We start from the raw sequence: 25899 nt of genomic DNA on the forward strand, positions 1-25899 counted from the left end.
ACTCAATAGGAGGTTCCCCCAGGAACAGGAAAAGAGGCATCAGAAAACGTATTTGACTGGGAATGATAGCAAATTTGAGATGTGCAAGGCACCAGCACGTACCTGGAGCTGACCTCCACAGGCCAAGGATTTTTTTAGTCAGCAAGTAGGAAACATTGAGTTATATAATATTAACTTATTTCTTTGCAGGACTTCTCAGAGGCTTTAATATGTTAATGTGCATTGTGACTTCCCAAAACGGAGCTAGAGTATACAATGTTTCTCACACATATCTTATAACGGAAAGTGTTTGAGACTAATGTTTCTTAGGACACAGTTTGGGAATTGCAGAGTAGAGAGGGAGAGACCAAGATCACCAAAAGGTGGAACCAAAGAGCTTTCCAGAGGGGAGAAGGAAGCTGAAGATCTAAGCAGAATGGTCTGAAGCCCAGAGAAGTAGAAGAAAGCAGGAAGGGGCTTATTCCTGAGTGAGTACAGAAGAAGTCCGAAGGCAGACCGTCAGCTGCGGAAATTCCCGTGGCAGTCTGGCTCATTTGAGTGTGGTCAGTGCAGCATCTGCCTTTCCATCTCTACCAGGTTGACAGCAGTGGGATCAGGGAAAGCCCCACATCCCCTCAGTTTGTGGGGACTCCCTCAAACTGGGCATACCCCTTTACAGGGGAGCTCAAGGACACCTCAAGTCATTTAGTCCTTGTAGGAATCACTTAAAAGGAACCGTCACCACAGGCCTTCATTTTACAGAGGAGGAAATGGTGTCTTAGAAATCCTGAGTATCTTGTCATTGGTCATACAGCTGGGAGGTGACAGAGCCCAGTTGTGAATCCAAGTAATCTTAGGGGCTCCATCCTTAACCATGAGGCTTTACTGCCTCCTCATATGTAGAAAAGATTGCTAGTTGCCTCATCTGCTCATTCATTCTCCCTATCTACCTTTCCAGAAGAATCTGTCTTATTCCAGAAAGCCAAGACTGTATTTCCTCACCTATGTTCAGCCTGGCATGTTCAATGAGATGTAAGACTACCCTGCTGCAAGACACACAGTCTGCTGACATTTTCCTGATTCCTCCTGCCTAAAACTTGGAGGTGATGGCTAGAGTTTCAACAGCCATTTTGGACCAGGAGGTGTCCTTGAGGATAGACATCACGTGCTGAGGATGACAAAGCAGGAAGGTAGACATCCCTATCAATCGTGGAATCAACATGCTTGCTTTGGGTTGCGTAGAACCAGAGACAAATTAGCCTTTACTGTATTTATTGTATTTTTATTGTAAAGCACTGTTATTTAGGTTTTCCATTCTATGAAATGAAACTAATCCTAACAGATGCACCAAGACATATTTCAAATTGTGCTTCCCGGTGTTAATTTCTAACTGCCTGCTGCATCAATGAATAATTTCCTGCATTAAGCGCTGTTTCCCTTCCACACCCCGTTCCCCAGGGAATCATGTTCCCTCCCGGTCTGACTCAAGTCCTAAGTCCCAGTGACCTTTTCCAGACCCACCCAGCCTCTCCCTGTCCAAATCTAGCAATCAATACCGTAGCCACACATCTGGCCCTGTATTCTTTCAGCACCATTCAAAATAGTATTAGGAATGTTTTTTACCAACGACTGTTTCGGGAGAAGCATGGTTTATTGTAAAAAGCGTTGACCCTGTAGAAGAATAAGGGAGTGGCTGTGCCCTTTGCAAGCTGCAAGGTTGTAAGAGGAGCACCAGGAGGTGATCTCTTCCTTGACGTGAGCCTGAGACCCCCTGACTCGGCCGGTAATGACTTTTCCATTTTATAGGAAGCAGATGGGATTTTAATGGACTGTGACTATTGTCTATTTTCTTTAAACAACATACACCGAGATCGATGCGCCCCTTCCAGGCAACAGGAGGCGTAGTCACGAAAAAGAAGGTGACGTTTGTGAATTCCTACTTAAACTCTTTCCTTTAGAAACCATGTTTCTTTGCTTTTTTTATTCCCCCCAAATAAAAAAAGGAGACTCCAGCCCTTCTGTTTTCTAGAGGAATAAGAGAGTCGTGATTGGATAGTACCACAACGCCACTTTTTTTGCCCTGAAGAAAACAAAACCCTCCAAAATGGATGATTTCTTGATAGAATAAATATTAGGATGCTCTTAGTGGGGGAAAGAGGGGTCAAGATTGGACTGAGCAATGGAGGACTCCTCCAATGGCTGGTAAAATTCTACCTTCCGACAAAGGTACTTACTAGAAGAGTTTTCACTGTGTAGTAATTCACAAAGCTATACACTTGTTTTATGCGATTTTCTGTGTTTATATTATATTTAACAAAAAAGGCAGAAAAGGGGGGAGAGGAAGAGGCCATGTCTTCCCATTGGAACTGTCTCCCAGTCATGTTCTCCTGTAGATAGCTGCGGCATTTTTTCCCCTGCCCCCATCGCCAAGGAAGCAATGCCAACTCCTGAAAATGGAAGAACCCCATTTCTGCAGAGGGAGATGTGACAATAATAATTGCTCACATTTCCTGAGCCCCTACTCCATCTGGCTATATCTGAAAAACTATGATATATATTTTCTCTTTTAATCCCTACAGAGATGCCACAAAACAGAGTTTCCTTACAGAGTTTCATTATCCCCATTTTATGTCCATTTTATAGATGAGGAAACTGAGGCACAGAGAAGTTGAGTAACTCATAGTTAGGAAGTGCCCAGGCCAGAATTCAAATGTAGGCCATCTGGATTTTGCTTACCATCCATTTGACTGGGGCGGAGGGCGTGGGGGGGGTGGGGAGGGGAGCAGAGTAAAACCATTGTGGCTACTCTCTATCTCCGGGTGTCTTGCATTTCTGTTTCATTGAAATAAGAATAAAACATGGTTTTGCCAAAGACAGAAGACATTCCTAATTCCGGCAGGCCCTTAAACAGTTGTCTTGAGCCAATTTGGTTGTGCCCACAAGCTCCTGTTTCTTTCTGAGTGTGACAAATTCTAGTGACCAACCATCCTGGTGTGCCCAGAACGGAAAGGTTTCCTCAGACTCAGGACTTTCAATGCTAAAACCAGGCAAGTCCCAGGCAAACTGGAAGAGTTGGTCACCCTAAATGGGAAGGGACAATCTTCCCTGGAACAAAGCTCAGGTGAGGACTGGGTCACTATGATGCATCTGTGAGCTATGAGCCCCGTCAGAGAGCACACCAAGTAATGATGAGCCCTGGCCTCTCAGAGCCTTGGCTGGGCAAGGAGCTGCCTGGGATCGAATCAACTTCCTAAAGCAGAAGGCCGAATTAATCCTGACACCTAGAGAAAAATAAAATCGATGATGGCTTAGGAATGGTTTGAATGAGAATGGAATTTGCATGTCTTTATATTGGGCCATAAATCCCCCTCGGACTTCCCATGGTCTAGACCGTGTTTAATTCCGTCCGTCGCTCTGAGACGGCACTGCGGTCTCAGCAGACAAGGATTTGTGCGCCCTGCTGTAATCCCTTGCCGTGGAACAGGGCTCAGGGCATCCACAAATGTCACAGGCGCCGCCGCTGCAGCTGGCTCGGTGTTGTTAATAATGTTCGGCTCATTGTCGGAGGAGATAGGATTCAGCAGAAGCCACACGAGTTGCCACCTGCATCCTTTTCCTCTGGTCGTGTAAGGAATAGGAGAGGCAGACGTGGAACTGTAGTGTCGAGAAGGTGGAGGGGTCATGGGAGGAGTTGCCTAGCCAGGGGCCTGGGGGAGGGAGGCAGGTGCTGCAGTGGGTAGTGGGGGCAGGTAGGGGAACAAGAACATTAAAAATGACCAGCACGTGACGAACTTCCATTCATATTCCTCACTATATTTCCTTCAATATTCACTCAACAAATATTCATTCAGCACCAGCTGAGTATTTATTCTGCGCACTGGGGATCAGCAATGAGTATCTGCCAAGCCCGTGGCGTCATGGAGTTCCATTCTGGTGGGGGAGCCACCCACCTGGAGAAGCCTGCGTTCTAGCGCCTGGGTCTCTCACTCTCAATGCCTTCGATGCCTGACCATTTTAGACTTTATACCTAGAATGTCAAAGTACTATCCTCAAGGATCTGTTGAAAAGGAAACATTTTTGAAGAACATGGGACTTATTTGGAAGCTCAGGAAGGGTGACTGGTGACAGCTGCTTCCCGCTCTACCTATCCTTCTTCCTCAATGAACACTTCTAATCCAATTTTAGGACCCTCAAGGACAGCTGTCCAGGTTGTACACTGCACAATACCATAGGGCACCATATAATTAAATTATAATAGGTCCCCCTGGACCTGTGCAACCTCAGGCGATACTTCTGTCCACCACCATCTACCTAGTGCAGAAATCCTATCACCACACCCTGCCCAGGGGTGAGGCCTTTGAACTCATCCAGAAAAGAGGGTTTATCCTTCTCGACTTCTAGTCCCGAAATCTTGACAGGTTTCTTTGTTCCTTCTAAAATGCAAACTGATATTACTCTGTTCAAACCCCTTTAAGTCAGCGGCTTGCAAACTTTAGTGAAATACATCTTAGATTGTGACCCAGCACACACACACATGTGTAACTAAAACCTTCCTCTCGACTCCTTACACTGCGCTCTCCTTTCTGCTGAGGAACGTACAGAGGTTGAGAGTGTGACTGTGGAGCCAGACTCTGGGCTTCGATCTCCATTCCCCACTTACTAGCTGTGTCACCGTCTTGGTTTGCTCTGGCTACTGTAACAAAGCACCAGAAACTAGGTGGCTTAAAATTTATTCTGTCACAGTTCTGGAGGCTAGAAGTCGAAAATCAACGTGTTGGCAGGGTTCTTTGAGGGTTGTGAGGGAGAATGTGATCCACGCCTCTGTCCCAGCCTCTGGTGGCGGCAGCAATCCTCCGTGTTCCTTGGCTTGTGGATGTTTCGCTCCAGCCTCTGCCTCCATCCTCACAGGGTCTTCCCCCTGAGTCTGTCTTCACATGGCCGTCTTTTTATAAGGCCACCAGTCCTGTTGGATTAGGGGCCCACCCTCCTCCAGTACGACCTCAACTATGAAATCTGCGACGACCTTATTTCCAAACAAGGGTACCTTCTGAGGTCTGAGGGTGAGCACTTCATCCCTGTTTTGGGGGGACACCATCCAACCCATAATGGAGGCCTTGGGCTAGTCCTTCAGTTTCGCGACCTGCAAAATGGGGATAACAGTGGTATCCGCCTCTGAGGATCATTGGGTTAATAGCAAATAAATAAAACTCTCAGAATACTGCCATGAGTGTAGTAATGACCGCTTAAGAATTTACCATTATTATTTTTATATGTGGGTAATGAACCACGGTATTGACGTCACACCCACATTTTAAAGAACATTGCTTTCAATGTGCCCAGCCCATTGCTGTGAGAATAGAATTTCAGCTCCCCTACATGATTTCCAAGTCCTTCATGACCATCCAGCATCCTCTATCCCAGGATCCCTTCTCACGGTGGACTTCCTTCAGCTCCATGAATGTGTCATAATCGCTCCTGTTCCCAGGGCTTCACACAAGCTCCCATTCTGCGCCTACCCCAATCATCTGGAAAGCTCCTACTTTATCCCTCAGGTCTCAGTCAAAGAGCACCTCCTCCAGGAAGTCTTCCCTGACCACCAACTATGGGTTACTGCCCTGCAGTTCTCCCTGCATAGCACTCACACATTATATTGTTAATGCCAGTTCGCTTGTCCTTATTGTCCCCTACAAGCTCCCCAGGAATGGCATCTGACCTATTAACTACTGTATGCCCAACACCAGCCACGTTGCCTGGAAAACACTCTTGGCTGCCTACCAGTAGCCATTTCTTCACCTAACTGAACCTGATTTTGTTCTGATACCAACAATTCCAGAAGACTGAGGGACATCTTAGGGAAAACCATAACTGACCTGTCCCAATCATGGAAACCCACTCATGTTGCGAGGAACTCATCTAGGGATGGGCACTGTGACCCACTCCTAGTCCACGAGACATGAGGGAAGGTGTTCGGGGGCCACTTCTGGGAACTAGTTCCAGGAAAATTCTAACGCGTCGTGTGAGAGGTGAGGGCTGTCTGCAGGTGAGTGGAGGGCAATCATCCTGCAGTCGTGATGAGAGAGGCACCAGGACAAATGTGAGCCTGCCGCGGATGGCAGAGCCGAGGTTCGGAAGGAGTCTGAGTCCTTGAACCTTTGGGTAAGAATCTGCATCAACGAGCCCCAGAGCTGCCCTCTGGACTCCTTGTAATCATAATGATTCCTTACTCTTCACTGCCATGTGGGTGAAATTATTCTGCCACTTGCTGCTGAGAGCAAGTTAACTGATTCAGGTACTCAGTAAACATTCTTGAATGAATAAGCATTTATAAGCTAAACACACTGGAGGGAGAAGAGAGAAGAGAACCAGAAAGCTGACCGTCTACCGAGAGCCAGGCAGGAGAGCACTCTTTCGTGGACATGAGGCTGCTTAATCTTCACAGCGGACTCGTGACCACAATAGTTTTACCCGCGTTAGAGATGAAGCAGCTGAAGCGCAGAGAAACTGTGTTTCCTGCACAAGGTCACAGTGCTGGAGATGGGAAATACTTAATTACTATTTTAGGAGGACTTAGTTCAGCATCTTAGTTGAGGCTGTTCATTTATAGTACAGGATTGTTTTAAATTCCTTTTTTTCTCCATTTCCACTTAGCACTGAAATTTCGCCTGCTAGTTTAGAAGTTAAGAATTCTAATCTTGGTCTTATCCTGGGCACTGCTAACTTTTGACCCCTACTCATGTTTATTTACCCCCGTTAGCTTCTCAGTCCCATCGCTATTTCTGTCTTCTCCTCCAGAGTGGGGCGTACCACCCCTCCTCCGAGAGCCAGGCTCAGGGGACTTTCCAAGGAGAACTCCCGTGTCACTAACTCGTCTCCTGCCTTCCATCAAGTTAATTCTGGAGTTTCTCCAGGGTTGCCAGCAGCCCATGCTAGTTTGCCATCTTGGCAGGAGGCCTGGGTGTGAGAAATGCATCCCATATTGGTCTAATTCCAGAACACATTATTCCCACTACACCATGAGGCCTGCGTAGACACATGTAGCCCACAAGCATATTCTCCTAGTAATCTTAGAAACAACAAAATTCATGTGTTCAGCTCTCTGCAGCCCTTTTCTCCTCCCCTTGGTGCGAATGAGTGACAGAAACAGAGAACGCAGTCTTTCCTCCACCCGCCAGAATGTCTGCTTCTTGCAGCCAGTATTTCACAGATGAACGCTGTAGAAAATGCCTTAGCTGCATCCAGGGAATTTCAAGTGCCTTCCTCCTGTTTCTGAGGGAAAACAAACAAACAAACCAAAACTGTCCTTTCTGCCGCAAAGCGCCAGGCATTGGCTGTGGAGAGGGCCACGCAGGCTGGAAATCCTGTGCCCTCTAGTGGTCATGTGTAGGAAGTACCAGCCAGATGGTCATTTCTGCAGAAAATCAGCGGAGAGTATGGGAGACAAATAGAATGCCCCAGAACACTTAAATAATAAACTTTAATGATGCAAAGCTGCTTGCTTTAGAATTTTACTTAAAATATCAAATACAGGTCATGGGTGTTAAAATGGACATCCATGCTGTCACAAGTCCTGGCGGTTTTATTGAAGCTGCCCTGGCATTGGCCTCCCACCACTGAGTCCCCTGAAGCAACGGTGCTGAGCTGGAGGAAATCCACGTGCCAGAATTCCTCCTTGGAAGGGAAGGCTGTTTCTGATTGGAAAATGTTTGATAAGAAGCTGAGACCTGTGTGGACAGAATGATTCTAGCCAGTCCTGGGGGAGGATTGTTGTTGTTTTTTAAAGATTGGCACCTGAGCTAACATCTGTTGCCAATCTTTTTTTTTTCCTCCTTCTTCTCCCCAAAGCCCCCCAGTATGTAGTTGTATATTCCAGTTGCGAGTGCCTCTGGTTGTGTTATGTGGGATGCCGCCTCAGCATGGCCTGATGAGTGGTGCCATGTCTGCGCCCAGGATCCAAACCTGCGAAACCATGGGCTGGCCCTGGGTTTGTTTTTTATTGCAGCCTAAGAAAGGGAAGATAAAAAGGAGGAATGACAAAGTGAGGAATCCAGATCAGGGGAGGCTGCGCACTCCTGGGTATGTGAGCTCTCCCAGTGCCAGCCCCACCACAACCCCCACCAAACCTTCAAATGAGTCTGATATGAACCTCTTAATCTCAAATTCCTGCACTGATGCACAGCAAGCCAATTACTGAGACGCTTGTGCTTGATGATGGAGAAAGGTTTATTTGAATTGGCCAAAACAAGAAGGCAGGAGGGTGAGTTTTCTCAAATCTGCCTGAACAAGAGAAGAAAGCAGGGGGCTTGGGAGGAGGAGTTTTGGAGAAACAGAGGGGTGATCCGAGTTTCCTTCACTCCAGATAAGCCCTTGGGCAACCTGACTGCTGGGCGTCAACAGCAGCTGGGGGCTGTTTATCGGTGATCATAACATCCTTGAAGGCATTCTCCTCTATAAAACAAGCTCGGGGCGTAAATCCTTGTGACCCTTGAACCACACTTCAGGTTAAACAACAAAGCAGCAAATTGACAAGATTAACTTCTTTTCATAACAAAGTCAGAAGGTAATCTTATTGAATATCTACAGCAACACTCACATACCCAGCTTCAAGTCTGCTGCCCACAATGTGTGAGGGGATCCTTTTGGGCATCTCAGAGGGGAGCTGAGCTCTGCATTGGAGATGGTACAAAAGCGAAAATAGCACGTGAGCACAGGAGTAGGGTGACCTAGAGAAGCACAAGGAGTAAGCCAGGAACTCACAGGTATCTGGGAAGGGACTGGACAATAATTGTCCAAGTTTAACCAGCTCCCTGGGGGGTGGAGAGGAGCCCTAGCTGGTGAGATTGCATAGGCATAAACCTGGTTAAAGTCAAGGTTTAGGCTTGGGTCTTCAGAGACAGCCACCAAACTTAACTCCAGCCTGAATGCCAAAAGTCACATAATAATAACAACAATGAGATATCTCATAAAGGTCCATGCCAACTCAGGAACGAAGGATGTGACATCTGGGTTCAGGAATAAAGGCTGTGATTCTTTTTTTTTTAGGATTGGCACGTGAGCTAACATCTGTTGCCAATCTTCTTTTCTTCTTCTTCTCTCCAAAGCCCCCCGGTACATAGTTGCATATTCTAGTTGTAGGTCCTTCCAGTGGTGCTACGTGGGACACTGCCTCAGTATGGCTTGATGAGCAGTGCTAGGTCCCCATCCAGGATCCGAACCAGCGAAACCCTGGGCTGCCAGAGCAGCCGAACTTAACCACTCAGCCATGGGCTCGCCCCAAAGCCTGTGATTTTAAAATCATGTAATAAGCTGCTGAAGTTCCTGCAGATTTATTTCAATTTCCCAAGGGAGGGGAGGCTGACAGGGAAGACAGACTGGGATGAGCAACGTGAGGTCCAGAGGCTTGTCTGTTGGAACATGATAAATGAGTAGCAGGTCTAGGACTCAAACCCAAGTCTTTAATTGCAAATCCCACATTTCTCTCATCTCCTACGTTGCCTCTCACTTGCAGAAAGCTTGTTTTTATTGTTTTTTTTATGGTGAAATAACTTCAGTTGAGAAAAGCCCATAGTCGAATCCTTCTCTCTGACCTAATCTATTGTCTTTCCATTGGTACTAGAAAAATCAGTGTTATAACAGCTCTAAAACTGCCAGCACATCTGAAAAATATTTAACTCTTCAGCTGAGGATGGGAACCAACTGACTAAATAAAATAAAAATAAAGCGCATGTAATTGCTCTTCCCCGTATCTTACATGTGTGCCTGAAAACAATCTTATATTTCTTTCCATTGAGATTTCTTTCCTCCAAAATGATCCAGGTATGTGGCTTCTTACGTGCATCATCCTGCCTGTGGACACACTGAGAGCAGGATGACATCTTATTTATCTTTGCCTGCCTGGAGCCTGGCACCTTTTGGTAGATGGGAAGTGGACAAATGCTCTGACATGGGCAGCAGAAGGAAGAATTTGTACGCTCCTCCAATTTCACAGAGAAAACAAATGAAAAGAAAGGGCCGACTCGTGCAGGGACAAATATTCACCTCCTCACTAGTCTAGAGCATTGCACGCCAGAGTCACTTTCCCCAGGAGTCTTACATTTATTGCATGATGATTCATTCAGATGCCTCCAAATGCCGTTTCCATCCTCTTGACTTGACTTGTGCAGGCACGATCAAGTAAAGACAATTTGGAGTCGTTTACTTTGTTTCTCCAATAAAAGAAAGACTTAGATTTACACAGCCTCTCTTCTACAAAGAGCTCAGCACGCTTGCCCATCTGGTGTCTCGTTTGTCTTTGTTTCATCCCTGTGAAGTCACTAAAGGATGTGATGCTGGTGTCAGGACCAGGGAAGAAGGTAAGAGTATATAGACTTATTCCTGCTCACCACAAGGGGGAGCCCATGAGCTCTCCTCATACTGTCATGGGACAGACCCCTAATGCCTGCTTAAGAGGCCATTGCTGCTCTGCAGGCACCAGGGGATCTCCACCCACAAGCAACCCCAGCCTGCCAGTCAAACAGTGGAGACACAAGTGAACCAGAACTAGAATACAGTATGATAAGAGCATTGCCCCAGGGCTGGATTAGGTATGGGTGTGGACAGTCTGCAGTGGCACAAAAGGGTGGGAGTTATTGAAGGGTTTAAAAAGTAAAGCTTCAGCGTAAATTGTAGGAAGTGAAATAACTGGGAAGACTGTTAAATTCTTTGTAAATAGTTAAAGTAGTTAAATCAGACCTTCCACCCACCAAAATTACTATACGTTATATGTTTTCTGTGCTTGGTTGACAAATTTGGCTGAAAGGACTAAACTATGTTTCTCTTAGTAATTACAAAATAAATTTAAAAAGTACTGCCCCTCAAAAAGTAAAGCTTCAAATAATAAGTGTTAATGAGGATGTAGAGAAGTTGGAACCCTTGTACACGGCTGGGTTCAGTGCAAAATGGTTCAGCTGTTGTGGAAAACAGTTTGGCAGTTCCCCAAAAAGTTGAACATAAAATTACCAGATGACCCAGCAAATACCGTTTCAGGTGTACATCTGAAAGAGTTGAAAACGGGTACTCAGACACATCCTTGTACACACACGTTCATAGCAGCACTATTCACAAGAGCCAAAAGGTGGAAACAGCCCAAATGTTCATCAACGGATAGATACAAATTGTGGTACAGTATATCCATACGATGAAATATTAGTCAGTCATAAAAAGGACTGAAGCCCAGCATGGGAATATAGTCAATAATATTATCATAACTTTGTGTAGTGACAGATAGTTACTAGACTTATTGTCAAGAGATTTTCACATATTGAGGTATATGGGGTAAATATTCAGGTTCAAAACTGATTCAGCTTGAAGTAAAGAAGCCTGCCTTATGCCTGTCAAACACACAGTGTGCATCTGCTTTAAGCGTTAAAGTAAGGAACGCACTCCCTTAAGAGAAGAAGGCATACTTCCCCTCCTATGCCCTATGGGTAACACCCAGATTACTCCCTTTCCCCATATGGGGGTCATGTTGACCTGCTAATTTGCAACTAAATACCTCTTTGAAACTTTGAAAATGTATCCTGGGTGTGTTTAATGTATGTTCTTCATTCTAAAAAGATGCAAGACTACTGAAAACCACGCTTCTCTGGAATGCTTTCCTTCCCGGGTTAGACTCCTCACTCGGGCTCAAGTAAAACTCACCTTATGTCTCTTATCTATACAATGGTTATTGGTTATTTGTGTTGACATGGTGATCACTTCGTAATGTATATTAATGTTGAGTCACTATGTTGTACACCTGAAACTAGTATATTGTAGGTCAACTATGCTTCAATTTAAAAAATTAAAAAATAAAGACTGAAGTACTGATACACTACAACTTAGACGAAAATGGAAATCATTATGCTGAGTGAAAGAAACAAAACACAAAAAGACACATACTGGGGGGCCGGCCCAGTGGTGCAGCAGTTAAGTGCGCATGTTCTGCTTCTCGGTGGCCCGGGGTTCGCCAGTTCAGATCCCCGGTGTGGACATGGCACTGCTGGGCAAATGCCATGCTGTGGTAGGTGTCCCACATGTAAAGTAGAGGAAGAGGGCCACGGATGTTAGCTCAGGGCCAGTCTTCCTCAGCAAAAAAGAGGAGGATTGGCGGTAGTTAACTCAGGGCTAATCTTCCTCAAAAAAAAAAAAAAACGCATATATTGTATAATTCCATTTATATGAAATATTCAGGATATGCAAATCCATAGAGACAGAACGTGGATTGGTGGTTGTCAGGCTGGGAAGAGTGTTGAATGCGGAACGACTGCTTAATGAGTATGAGGTTTTATTTTGGAAGGTTGGATATGTTCGGAAACTAGATAGAGATGGTTGTTGCATAACATTGTGAATGTACTAGATGTCATGAAGTTGTTCATTTTGAAATAATTAATTTTATGTTATGCGAATTTTACCTAAATTTTTTTAAAAAGTAAAGGATGAGCCAAGAAGTGACTGGGAACAGGAAGACAGCAGGATCTTGACGTATGGCCTGGAGGAGGGCATTTGAATCAAAGAAAGCCTCGTGTGAGAGGAAAGCAGCACAAAACACACAACACGACAGTGTGTCTAGGACTGCAGTAGTCTTGTGGCCTGGGGGTGGTCCACAGGGGAAGTCAGGTTTGGAGAGGGCTCTACCAAAAAGTAGGGAATTAGATGACAAATAGTTTCACGGATGTATTTTCAGGAAGTCTGTGTGTCTTGTTACAGGCAATTCCAAATGCTTAAATGACTGAGTGAAGGTGGGAGTTGGCCAGGCCAGGGGGCCATCTCAGCACTACACAGAGCAGACCAGACCTCGCCTGAGGCCAGGACTAAGATTTTTCTTAGAAACTAGCAGTCCTAGGTCCATCTCCAACCACCACTTGAGCAAATGAATGATGGAGACCCCAGATTTTTACTCCAGAAGGCAGGGCTACAGCCATCTTTGCTGGGAGACCTTGTCAAACCTTTAAGTTACACTCTAGGGCAGAGGTTCTTAATGTTTATTATGCCATAGACTCCTACATGCTTCTTCATCAACAGAAATTGTGAAATAACACAATCCGTGAAGGTTCTAGTAATCATGCTGTAGTGATAAGCATAAACGATAGTCTGAGATATCTGCAACAAGTAGACAGTCATGTGCCACATAACGACGTTTCAGTCAGTGACGGACCGCATATATGACTGCGGTCCCATAAGATTAGTACCGTATGGCCTAGGCGTGTAGTAGGCTAGACCATCTAGGTTTGTGTGAGTACACTCTATGACGTTTGCACAGTGACGAAATCGCCTAACAACGCATTTGTCAGAACGTGTGCCCATCGTTAAGTGATGCATGACTGTAGTGTGACATAAAAATATCCGTGATTTCCCCTGAAAAAGTCACAGGAGTTACTAACACTAAGGTGCTTTGCTGCCTCTATTCATGACTAAAGGAAATGCTAAATTTCCGTTAGAAGCTAATAAAAATAAACATGTATTTCACAGATCCTAGCTTAAGAACCCCTGTGTTACAACCTGGAAGGGCAGCTGTGGGGCAGTTGCTAAAACTCTCGTCCCTCAGATTATTGGTTGTCATAGGTGTCCAACAAGAAGAACTGAAAAATTGTGTGTGGCCGAATTGGCTTAGGTCTGTTCTCAAGAAGGTTGGAGAAGCAGGTGAGGGGAGATGTGGTGAGCTGAAGGAGGGCAGTGGCAGGAGAGATGGATGGGAGGGCCCTTCAGAGAGGGGCACTATAAAGGGCACAGTCAGCAGGAGGGAGACATCTGAATGGCACTTAGGTTTCCTACCTCTTAGATGACTGGGAAAGTGGTGGCGTCTGCAGTTTTCTCTCTGTAGAGCTGGTCAAGCAAGTTCTGCTCAATGACATTTGTGTACCACCAACTGAACAGGGTTTTAATAATGACATTTTTGCTCAAGCAGCTTTCTGTGTGTGTGTGTGTGTGTTTAGGGGTGGGACATATGCAGAAAAGACTCCTCAGAAATGAGTCTTACAGGCACATAGTAGAGGAAGGAGAAAACCCGACTCAATGCAATGTGCCTCTCATTCTATTCTAACAACTGCAATGCCAGCCCACCCACTGTCTCAAAGACCTTCATTCCCTGTAGGGGACCACGAGGGGCATGTGGAAGGAATGGCTATTACATGTGCGCCTCACTCTCTGTCTAGGCCCCCTGGCCCTCCCCAGATCACTGCGGCTGCCCGCTCAGTGGATCCTCAACCCCCTGTCCTCCCCTCTAATCCTTCTATACTCTCTGACTAAAAGCCATCACTCTTCAACTTGACCTCCAAGGCCCAACACAATCTGGCTCCAGGACCTCCTCCCCATCCTCATCATTACTCACTCTCACTTGACCCCCCAGCAGGACTGGGCCACCGAATTCTCAGTTTCCTGGATGTGCCAGGGTCTCTCACCTCCAGACCCTTCTCTACTGCTCTGGCCCCTTTCAGGTCTGTCTCCACCACCAGATGATGACTGGGGCTGTCTTGTTTATATGAGTTTAGCCTCAGCGCCAGGAAAGAGCCAGTGCATAATCGTTGAGTGAATTAACATTTGAGTAACAAATTAACGCTCACTAAATACAATGGAATCTAGCTATTTAGGTCTTATGTTAGAATGCTGGGGACGTCACCATAAAATACCACAGACTCGGTAGCTCCAGCGAACAGAAATTTATTTCCTCACAGTTCTGGAGGCCAGAAGTCCAAGATCAAGGTGCCAGCAGGTTTGGTTTCTCCTGAGGCCTCTCTCCTTGGTTTGTAGACAGCCACTTTCTCTCTGTGTCCTCACATGGCCTTTTCTCTGGGCGTGCCCATCCCTGAGGTCTGTTCCTCTAAAGATGCTAGTCCTATCAGATTAGGGCTCACCCTAACCACCTCATTTTAACCTCTTTAAAGACCTTATCTCCAAATACAATGACATTCTGAGGTGCTAGGGGGTTAGTGCTTCGACAGATGAATTTGGGCCTGGGGAGGAGGGGTGGGTGGGGACACAATTCAGCCCAGAACAGGTCTGGAACAATCTACTGAGGCGGACAGATGGTGCCCTGAGGCCATGTCATGGGTTCTCACCCTCTCTTCTGCCCCAATTCCTATGCTGCCATTTAAATATCATAATAAATATAAAGCCCCAGCCAATTGAGACTGAGAACCTGCGGGCACCAGCCCTTTCTCCAGGGTAGCAACTTCCTTAGCAGACTTCTCCCCAGGAGGGCTTGTGCTATAGGGCTACTTGGAGAACATTCCATAATCACACTCTCAAAATCGGAGAAAGACTCCTAAAATAAAACTTCCAAACCAGTTTGAAAATAACTGAACAGCTACTAATCACAAAATTAGAGACACTTTTTGTCTTAATATTCACTGGAGACTCAGAGAGCAGTACCCAGGGAATCTTAACCACAGGATTTGGTCCTTCCGGATCCCCGGAGTGTGGGCTTCTCTGCTCCTCTGGTCCTTGCTGCATTGCAGCTCTAGGCCTCTCTCGGCTAACTTCTCCCGCACTGCTGGTCAGGCAGCTAGCGCTCCTGCTGCAGTACACAGATTCAACTTTAAGTTTTGTTATGAACTGAGTTGTGTTCTCCCCAAATTAGTATGCTGAATCCCTAATCCCCAACATGACTGTATTTGGAAATAGGGGCTTTGAGGAGATAAAGTTAAATGAGGGGCCGGCCCGGTGGCGCAATGGTCAAGTGCGCACATTCCGCCTCGGCGGCCCAGGGTTTGTCGGTTCGGATCCCGGGTGTGGACATGGCACCACTTGGCACACCACGCTGTGGTAGGTGTCCCACATATAAAGTAGAGGAAGATGGGCACAGATGTTAGCTCAGGGCCAGTCTTCCTCAGCAAAAAGAGGAGGATTGGCAGCAGATGTTAGCTCAAGGCTAATCTTCCTCAAAAAAAAAAAAAAGATAAATAAGATCATAAGAGTAGGACCCTAATCCAATAGGACTGTCCTTATAAGAAGAGGAAAAGAAAAGAGAGCAGCGTGCTCTCTCTCTCCACAGGTGCACAGAGGAAAGGCCACGGGAGGGCACAGCGAGAAGGTGGCCATCTGCAAGCCAGGAAGAGGGCTCTTACCAGAAACCAACTCTGATCTTGGACTTACCACCTTCAGAACTCTGAGAAGTTAATTTCTGTTGTTTAAGTCACCTAGTCCATGGTATTTAATGGCAGCCCAAGTAGACTAATACAAGCTTGTAAGAAATGCAGAATCCCAGATCCCACCCCAGTCCTACTGAATGAGAACCTGCATTTGAACGGGTTCATTCTCATGCACATTGCAGTTTGGGAGGCACTGTCCTGAAATACCTACTGTCTTAAAACTCTATTTTGCTTTTGATACAATAAAATGGGCCACTCATAAACCTTAGCTCTACTCAGAGCTCCCAAACAAACAAATTGGATGGAATCTTTGGCTTTTTTATGACTAAAACAGCTGGAGTGGACATCTGATGCCTTTGTCCTGCACTCCTCTTTCTGTTGGAGAACTGGCCCACTCCGTGTCGTTCCCCCACGGCTAGTCATTCACGGTACTTCATCAGCCACCTGTCCATAGGTGTGGACACACGACCCAGGCCTGGCCAATTGTGGTACCTCATCTGCCTGTCCACTGTGATTTGTGAAAGCATATCACCAACAGGTCCAAGCATACTCCCTTGAGATGTGATGTATGGATGCTGAGAGAGAGAAAGTCTCTCTCTTTTGGATCATAAACTGCAAGGACGTAGGTATAAAGCTGCCAGGCTACAGCAGGAAAAAATGAGACCAATCTGCAAAAAAGACTAGAGAGATGGTAAAAGAGACCCTTTATGGCATTGTTTGGGCCCCCCAAATCCAGCTGCACCCCTGGATTTACCAGTTCTGTACGCCAATTTGTGCTTACACTACAGATGGGTTTCTGTCACATACAACCAATATGTTCAGGTGTTAATACAGTTCTCCTCACAAACCCTGTTTACTATAAAGCTATCTTCAGTCTAGAGGTTGGCCAATCTGGGACACACATATTTTAGTATTAAGTGCCAGGCTTCAAGCTGAGGGCCAGGGACCAATGTGAAGAAGGCACAGCCCCTGACTTCAAGTTGCTGACAGTCTGGGGGCTGGGGCCAGCAGAGATTCAAAGATGTGAACAAATCATGCAATAAAGATGGTAAGTGCTGTCATGCAGCTAGGAACAAAGTATCATGGAAATATGGAGGAGGGCGCAAGAAACCTTACAAGAGAACAAGCAAAGGCTTGACAAAGGAGTCAGCATTTGAGCAGGATCTTAAAAAGCGGGGATAGCCCAGGAGTTTGATATGGAGAATGATGTTCCAAGTCAAGGAATTAGCATGTGCAAAAACAAGGATCTGTGAAACCCACGGGGTCTGTGGCTGGTGGGTGTGCGGGGACTTGCCCACAGAGGGGGTGACTGAGGGGGATGGCCAGAGGGGAGACTGCACAGACAGGTGCAGTGATGTTGAGAGAAGACTTTCTCCAGCCAAGGAGTTGGATTCGATCCTTAGGCAGCAAGGAGCTAATGTGGGTTTTTGAATAGAGAAGACTTATGAGCAGATTTGTGATTTAGTAGGATTCCTCTGGAGGTTAAATGGGATCATTAAACTCTGAACCCCTGGATGGCAGAAATATCTCTGGGTACACGGTAGTATGTAATATTTACTGAATTGAGAAACAGTAACAGTCTCAATGGAAGCAGTAGCAGTGGGATTAGAAAAAAGGGAGCAATTTTGAAAGACATTTTTGAGCTAGAATCAATAGGACTTATCGAACAATTAGAAAGGAAAGAATTAAGAATGATTGAGCAGTTTCTCTCTGGGGTTACTAGATGGGTGGAAATAAGAAATAGGTACAGGTTTTCAGAGAAAGAGAATAGCCTCACTTTGAACATATTAAATTTGAGGGGCCTGGGAGTCCAGGATGAACCATCTGGAAGGAAGCTGGCCTAACAGACTGGGAGATCAAGAAAGAGGTCAGAGCAAAAGATAGAAGGGCCTGGAAGTCATCATCACAGGAAGGCAGTTCAGAAAAGAGGGTGTTAGTCAAGAGAATTAACCTCTGAAATGCCAGAAATTGTTCAAGTTATGACCCCCCAAAGGAATGTATCATACTCAAGTTCCTTTATAATTGTTGCATAGAACAACAAAGCCCCCACACACCCCCAAAACAACAGTGGCAAAATGCCTCCACGCTACAGGTAGGGATAAAACAAAAATTCCAGCAATTTGACTCCCTTGGCATGTCTGGGCCACAAACGAACGATAGCTTCTGGAGATTCTGGCTGGCAGCTGATGTTGGACCATTCATAAGGAGAAATAGCATCAGTGTCCACTGAACCAGGCCACATTTGAAGTACTTCTGCCAACCCCAGGACAACCATGGAGCCAGGAGGCCTTCCGATCTTTTTGTTTTTCCTGCCAAACTGGCCATGCGCTCACTCTCCCTCGCCAGGATTCCCTGCCTGCAACTCTGTAGGCTCCTAATAAGATGCCACGGTCCTTGTGTTGGGCACACACATGAGCGGAGGGGGGCGGGCAGCAGTGGCCAGGGAGCCAACAGCCGAGGGCCGGCTGTACCAGGATTGTCGGCTAAAAGCTCTGGTTTAGCTGACGTTCGGATCCTGATGTGAATATGAACCTATCAGAAAGCTGATTACTTTTCTTGTTGTTACACATTTTAAAAACAAAACAAGACTGAATTAACATACAAAATTATCTCTGCTATAAGTGATAAAAGCACATCACGTAGCCATACATGTGTGTGCTATATATATAGCTATGTATAGTATGATCTATTTGAGTTTTTTTTTAATGTGTGTATGTGTATAGAATATAAGCAGAGGGGCCAGCCCCATGGCCAAGTGGTTACGTTCACATGCTCCACTTCAGCAGCCCAGGGTTTGGATCCATCAAGCCATGCTGAGGTGGCGTCCCACATGTCACAACGAGAAGGACCCACAACTAAAAATATATATATAACTATGTACTTGGGGTCTTTGGGGAGAAGAAGGAAAAATAAAATCGTTTTAAAAAATTGTTTTAAAAAATATATATATATAAGCAGAAAGGATACACACCCAACACTGGGAAGCTGAGAGGAGTGGTGGGGAGTGGGGAGGTTTGACTATTTACCCTTCCATATAGTTTGCTTTAAAAAATTTTTTTAAAAAGTTAATTTTCAAATAAAACTTTTTTCAAAATGCATTGAACACTTTAATTAATCATGAAGGACAGCCCAATATTTCATAGAATTCTAAGGCGTGTACACAAACACGCATCGTCTAACATCGTGGGTTCAAGTCGAGGCTGCTAACCAAGTCAGTACAAGTTTCTGATGACTGACAACGAGAAGGAGGCTTCCTGTCAGTCTCCCTCCCGCCCCCTCTCCTCCCTTCGTCCCTCCCAGGTCAAGTAAGAACTTGTCTGGAGAATGTGTGGAGGAGAAGGGAGTTACCACGATGGCAAGCATGGGAGTCACTGGCTGCAAAGACACTTGTAAAACAAGACCAAGCACTGGATTACTTACTACAAATTCATGGGGAATTTGACACTCTGCTCAGACTAACTCAAGTTTGTCACACTCAATCTAAGTTAACGTGAAATTCATCATTAGGCCCATGGTCAAGTCTAGGCCTGGCTTGTCCCTGGGTTGAAGGCAGGTGGACGCATGTTCTGGGCTGACTTCTTTCCCTCAGTGAGAGCTGGATTCCTGACTGGTCGAGGCCCCCTGCCAGCCAGCCTGGGGAAAGGCCATCAGGAGCATGAATCCTGAGAGCCGCCTCAGAAAAATCAAAAGAAATCGTGGAGAATCAGAACTAACAGGCTCAGAAAAAACTCCATAAGAGCCTGGATACAGAATTCCCATTTGGGGAATTTAATTAAGAAATTAAGTAAAATTAAAGAAACATAAGAACAAATTTGGGAAACAATAGACCCCATATTACATTTTTGATGCTTTCTAAATATTAGGAAATTGAAAATGTGGACATCAGTGATAGGCAGCCCAAACAGGAAAGGCGGTTCCTTTACATCCTGTGACATTGACAGCGACTCTGCTGCAAGGACCCCACCTGCTCTAGGCAGGCAGAGACTGTGAAGGAGGAAGTCTGAGAAGCTTCCTTTCTGCCCACCCATCTCCGCGTCACCTCCACCCTCCACCCTTCCCCATCAAAGGGCAAGTCTGACTACTCCCACCACAGCCACCCTGCAGTGTCCTCATCCCTCCACTTTTTTTTTTTTTTACTATTTGATTTTTATGTATATATTTGCTTAAATCAGCAACTTTCTAGGCCAGGTTCAGATAACAGAAGGGCTTTCTGAGTACTTTATGATGTCTAGACCCAAGGTCTGCTGCAAACACAGTCTGGAGTAAAGTGGAAAAGAACATCTTTCTAAAGAGAGGTTAGAAATTCTAATCCAGGGGCAGACCTGGTGGTGTAGTGGTTAAGTTTGCGCACTCCACTTCAGTGGCCCAGGGTTCACAAGTTTGGATCCTGGGCACAGACCTACACACCGCTCATCAAGCCATGCTGTGGCGGCATCCCACATACAAAAAAATAGAGGAAGATTGCCACAGATGTTAGCTCAGTAACAATCTTCCTCAAGAGAAAAAGAAGTTTGGCAACAGATGTTAGCTCAGGGCCAGTCTTCCTCACCAAAAAAAAAAAGAAGAAGAAGAAATTCTAATCCAGTAAGTTCAATTGCTCCTTTCTCTGGGAGCAGGACTGAGTTATACCTGGCCATGAGGCCACCATTCTGAGATATCACCAAGAGCGTATAGACCACCGAAAACAAGATCAACCCGGTTTCATGGGATACCCTGGGTTACAGTACATATATCAGAATTCAAATCACCTACACTCAAAGGTAAGCTTACAAAGTCTTCGTAAGATACATACACAATCAAGCTGGTGTCACTGCTGTTGGTAAGCCGGTGGCTATATCAACCCATGTCACATTGAAGATGCATCAAAAAAGACTTACTGAAGATGTGGAGAAATTGGAACCCTTGTGCATTGCTGGTGGGAATGTAAAATGATGCACCCACTATGGAAAAACAGTCGGTGATTCCTCAAAATATTAAACATAGAATTACCATATGGTCCAGTAATTCTACTTCTGGGTAGATATCCAAAAGAAGTGAAAGTAGGGACTCAGATATTTGTACACCCATGTTCATAGCAGCATTATTCACAGTAACCGAAAGGCAGAAACAACCCAAGTTGTCCATCGACAGTTGAATGGATAAACAAAATGTGGCGTATACGTACAATGGAATATTATCCAGCTTAAAAAGGAAAGACATTCTGACACATGCTATGACATGGATGAAACTTGAAGACATTATGCTAAGTGAAATGGGCCAGTTACAAAAGGATAAATAGTGCATGATTCCACTTATATGACATACCTAAAGTAGTCAAATTCATACTCGCAGAAAGTAGAAGGGTGGTTGCCAGAGCCTAGGGGCAGCAGGGAATGGGGAATTAGTGTTCATTGGCTACAGAGTTTTAGTCTAGGAAGAGAAAAAGTTCTAGAGATGGGTAGTGACACAGTTGCACAACAATGCAAATGTGCTTAATGCTACAGAACTGCACAGTTAAAAAGGGCTAAAATGGGGGGCAGCCCCAGTGGTGCAGCAGTTAAGTGTGCACTTTCCACTTTGGCGGCCCAGGGTTTGCCGGTTCGGATCCCGGGTGTGGACATGGCACCCCTTGGCACACCATGCTGTGGTAGGCTTCCCATACATAAAGTAGAGGAAGATGGGTACAAATGTTAGCTCAGGGCCAGTCTTCCTCAGGGAAAAAGGAGGATTGGCAGCAGTTAGCTCAGGGCTAATCTTTCTCAAAAAAAAAAAAGGCTAAAAGGATAAATTTTTAATTTTCAATATTACCGTTAATTATTATTATTTTTACAGTTGTTTTAAAAGACTTTTTTATTAGGCCCTAAAGAGCATCATTAAGTCCAATGGATGTTGATCTATGTTCAAGTAGATCCATTTCTACTTCTGGAAGTTGGTTAATTTTTCTGGTGATGATGTCAGAAGTTAAGTTTTCTCTGATAGTATCATCTGATTCATAATTTTTCATCTTGAGCTTTATGCTCCCCTTCTCTCAACAGCTGGCACCTCCCCTGGTCTTCCTTGGCCACAACCAGCACCCACAGCAACCTCTGCTTAACTAGTCCAGGCACAGCCATTTTTGGCTGACCTTGTCCCTCCATGTTTTAACCCTACAGGGTCATCCTGACTTCTAGTTGTACCAACACTCACCATTACTGTCATCTAAAACTCCTTCAGCATACCAGCATGCTCTATACAGAACAAATAAAAGGCCTACTTCCTGTGTCCTGGCAGACAGCATTCTACAGATAACAATGAGGTTAAGAGGGCAGAATTTATTCCCCAAGTTGTGTTTTTAAGAATTCTTAGCGGAAGGAGTCTGGCCCTTATGAATTTAGAAATATAGCCTAGAGAAGATAATTTCTCCTGTTTTTATCTCATCTCTCCACTTCACTCTATATCCCCCCTTCCCCTGCCAAAAACAAGCAAACAAAACACAACTCAACTTATCTCAAGTAGAGTATTTTCATTCCCTTCCCTGAAACACTAGAGTCTTTGGAATCTCAGCTTCTTCCCCAAGCAGGCTTATCAGAAAGTTCTTTTCGAACAAATGTTCACTCTAAATGTATTTTGGTAAATAAAAATAAAAGAATTTCCATCTAGTTATAAATATGCATATAGGCATCTTAAGTTTGTATAGAGTTTTAGAGTTGACCACACACTTTCATTTATTTATTTATTTTTTCTTTTTTGAGGAAGATTAGCCCTGAGCTAACTGCTGCCAATCATCCTCTTTTTGCTGAGGAAGACTGGCCCTGAGCTAACATCTGTGCCTATCTTCCCCTACTTTATATGTGGGACGCCTACCACAGCAAGGCTTGACAAGCAGTGCCATGTCCACACTCGGGATCTGAACTGGTGAACCCTGGGCCGCCAAAGCAGAATGTGCACACTTAACCGCTGCACCACCGGGCCAGCCCCAACCACACACTTTTAGAAGCATGATCCAATTTGATCTTGCCAAGAACCCTGGGAGGTAGGCAGGATTGTCAGACCTCCACATTATAAATGAGGAAACTAAGGCCCAGAGAGATTGTGTGTAGCCCAAAGTTAGAGCTGACCAACCTGGAAAACCAAGATTCACTCCAAAATACCTTCACTCCGAGTCTGCTTCTTGTTCTACTAGACTGTGTGGTCAAAGCAATTAGCCAAACACCATCAGTAACCACCATTTTGGGCTTCCTACTATGTGTGGGACCTGCAGCTGACCCTAAAGTACCAAAACTCAGTCCTTGCCCTCAATGGATAGTTCAATGAGAAAGGCAGAGTTTATTCAACAGTAAGTGGCTAATGCCAATCACCAAATATGCCCTACAGGCAGGAAAAGCTGCAGACAGTGTCCTACACTCCTAGCACATAAGAGTGCAGGACCTACCTGTGTAGGACTGACACCCTGACAGGACCTATGAAAGGAGTTTGAGAGATCCCAGACCCTCTAGAAAAGGATGAGTTCCTGTGAAAGGTTTGAACCTCCTTCAGGCACAGACTCTGTAGGCCTCGCTCAGTTGTTTTGTCTGCCATGGCTGCACTTGGGACTTCCCCACCCGTTTCCATGACAGATCCCAATAATGACTCACCTTCTTTTCCAAATCTTGCCACAAGCTCAGGTGTGCTGACACACCTGGCCTAGAGCCTCAGATGTCCTTGCTATGTGTGGCAAGGCCCTCCAGACCACACACACAGCCTCGCTATCCATAATTGCTACTCCTCTCTGGAGCTACTGTTTACTCCTTCCCAGAATATTGGTGTCCCACTTGTCCCTGTAATGTAAGAGAGTAAAATCCTTTACAAAGACTACTTAAAGACCGCTTGAGCCAATAAGCACTCATCAAGTGCCTAACAGATGCAAAACGTTTATGACCTTGAATTTGAGCAGTCAGTAACCATCAATCACATTAATAATTAACCAAACAGACATTTATATCTGTGATTTACCCAACACGTAGGTGAAGTAGGTGGCCAGTGGAAACTGCCAAAGGCTTGCCCAAATTATCTTTCTATCAGACTGCCCAATTTGGAACTTGCTGGGAAATCTGGGAAGCCAGACACACCCAATTGCTACTGCTAAAGAGACTCTTGTTGACTGAATATTTCTGGACCCATTAGCAATATTGTGATATTAGCTTAGGGGAAGGTCGCAGAGGGACACTGGAATGTACATTTTTATGGGGGCAGAGAAAATGGAAAGTCTGAAACATAAAGCATTGGCCAATCAAAGCTGGCCTAAGGGGCAAACAACTTTGAATGACCTCAAAGCAATCAAAGGTTTAATGAGAACACCCAGCATTGGAGGAGGGGGTATCTAAAAGGCAAAAAAGAGTGGAACGAGAGGCACCAGAGAGGGAGTGGTCTCCGTGGTTTGACCCTGGGCCAGCCCTGAGCTTAGCTAATCGAAGCCTGTGGAAAAGGGGTGCCACCTTTCAGTGCCTCTCAACCTAGCCTCTACACGGAGAAGACAGATAGAGTGCCAAGGCTGAAGAGCTTCAGCACGCGCTCCCCTATTGTGTGAATTCCCAGACTAAAGAGGTTTCTTCTTTCGAAGCTCTCAACCTAACGTTTCTCTGAGGCCTCTGCTCTACAAAGACGACAAGGCTGTCACGCTTGAGATGCCACAACCCCTTGGAATCTTCTGAGTAAAATGAAATCTGCTCTGGTTTTCCAATCTATCCAATTCACCGGCCAAATTATTTTGTGCATAATATTAAGGCTGTGACCAGGCTTCCTTTGGTGGTCTGCCATATTGTTAATGTGCCAGAAAACAGCTGAGATGACAGCTAAATGGAGTTAAGGGAAATAATCTGTAGTAAACATTAATAAGCACAAAGTGTGGAACTATTAGTGGGATTGTTACCGAGATAATCACCTTTCTAAATGGCATGGGAGACTTTGTGGTCCACAGAGTACAGGCCTCTGTTCTTGATACTCTACCAAACCCAGGAAAGCTTTCAGTGTTTCAACTAATTCTCCTGGACATTTTTCCCCTGTAGTTACTGGAAACAAAAACCAGATCTATAATGGAAATTTTAAGGACAAAATCTTATAGGTGCTCCACACTTATAAAATGTAAATATTGTGTGATATTTTGTAACTGGTTCATTTTCTATGACTTTCTCATTTTTGTACTTGTAAATACATGAACCAGGTAGACCAGGGACTCATTAATCTTAGAATCTTTCTTGAAATGTATAAACTATGATTTCCCTCCCTTTTTAGGCTATTTTACTGTAGGGATGTGTACTGTGTCAACTTGGTTTAGCTGGAACTACGTTTCCCAGAATCCCCTTGTTGTTCTTAGTTGGCCAAAAGGAGAATCTGTACAAAGTTTGAATTTTTCTTTTCTGCTTTTTTTCTCCCCAAATCCCCCCAGTACATAGTTGTATATTTTAGTTGTGAGTCCTTTGAGTTGTGGTATGTGGGACGCAGCCTCAACATGGCCTAATGAGTAGTGCCATGTCCTCGCCCAGGATCCGAACAGGTGAAACCCTGGGCCACGCCCAGGATGCAAACCGGGGAAACCCTGAGCCTCTGAATCAGAGAGCACAGCTTAACCACTGAGCCATGGGGTTCGCCCCCTATATGAAGTTTGGAAGGCAGGAGTAAAGCAGAAGTCATTATTCTCTGAAATTGATAGACAAACACAGAGATGCAGGCAAATTCCAGCTTATTCTCGCTCTCTCCTGCTCTGTGTCCAGCTGTTCCCAAATGACGACACTACCGACCAAGAGCAGCCCAGGTCCCCCCACCAGAAGCTTGGCTGTAGACTTCAGAAGCAATAGTTGCACAGAGACCACGCCCTTCACCA

At 45.3% G+C, this 25899-nt stretch overlaps 1 long non-coding RNA gene across 1 annotated transcript in view; it reads right to left on the reverse strand.

Annotated features, from left to right (window-relative positions):
- Positions 1 to 2317: 2317 nt before the first annotated feature.
- Positions 2318 to 25899, reverse strand: part of LOC139076796 (uncharacterized) — a 37764-nt gene continuing 14182 nt past the window's right edge. Inside the window, exons 4-5 of the long non-coding RNA XR_011528759.1 lie at positions 23675 to 23857; positions 2318 to 5119 (exon numbers count right to left, since the gene is read on the reverse strand). This is a non-coding gene — a long non-coding RNA (uncharacterized lncRNA). The remainder of the gene's footprint in view (positions 5120 to 23674; positions 23858 to 25899) is intronic.

This window comes from Equus przewalskii, chromosome 17, assembly GCF_037783145.1.
Source record: "Equus przewalskii isolate Varuska chromosome 17, EquPr2, whole genome shotgun sequence".
Taxonomy (NCBI): domain Eukaryota; kingdom Metazoa; phylum Chordata; class Mammalia; order Perissodactyla; family Equidae; genus Equus; species Equus przewalskii.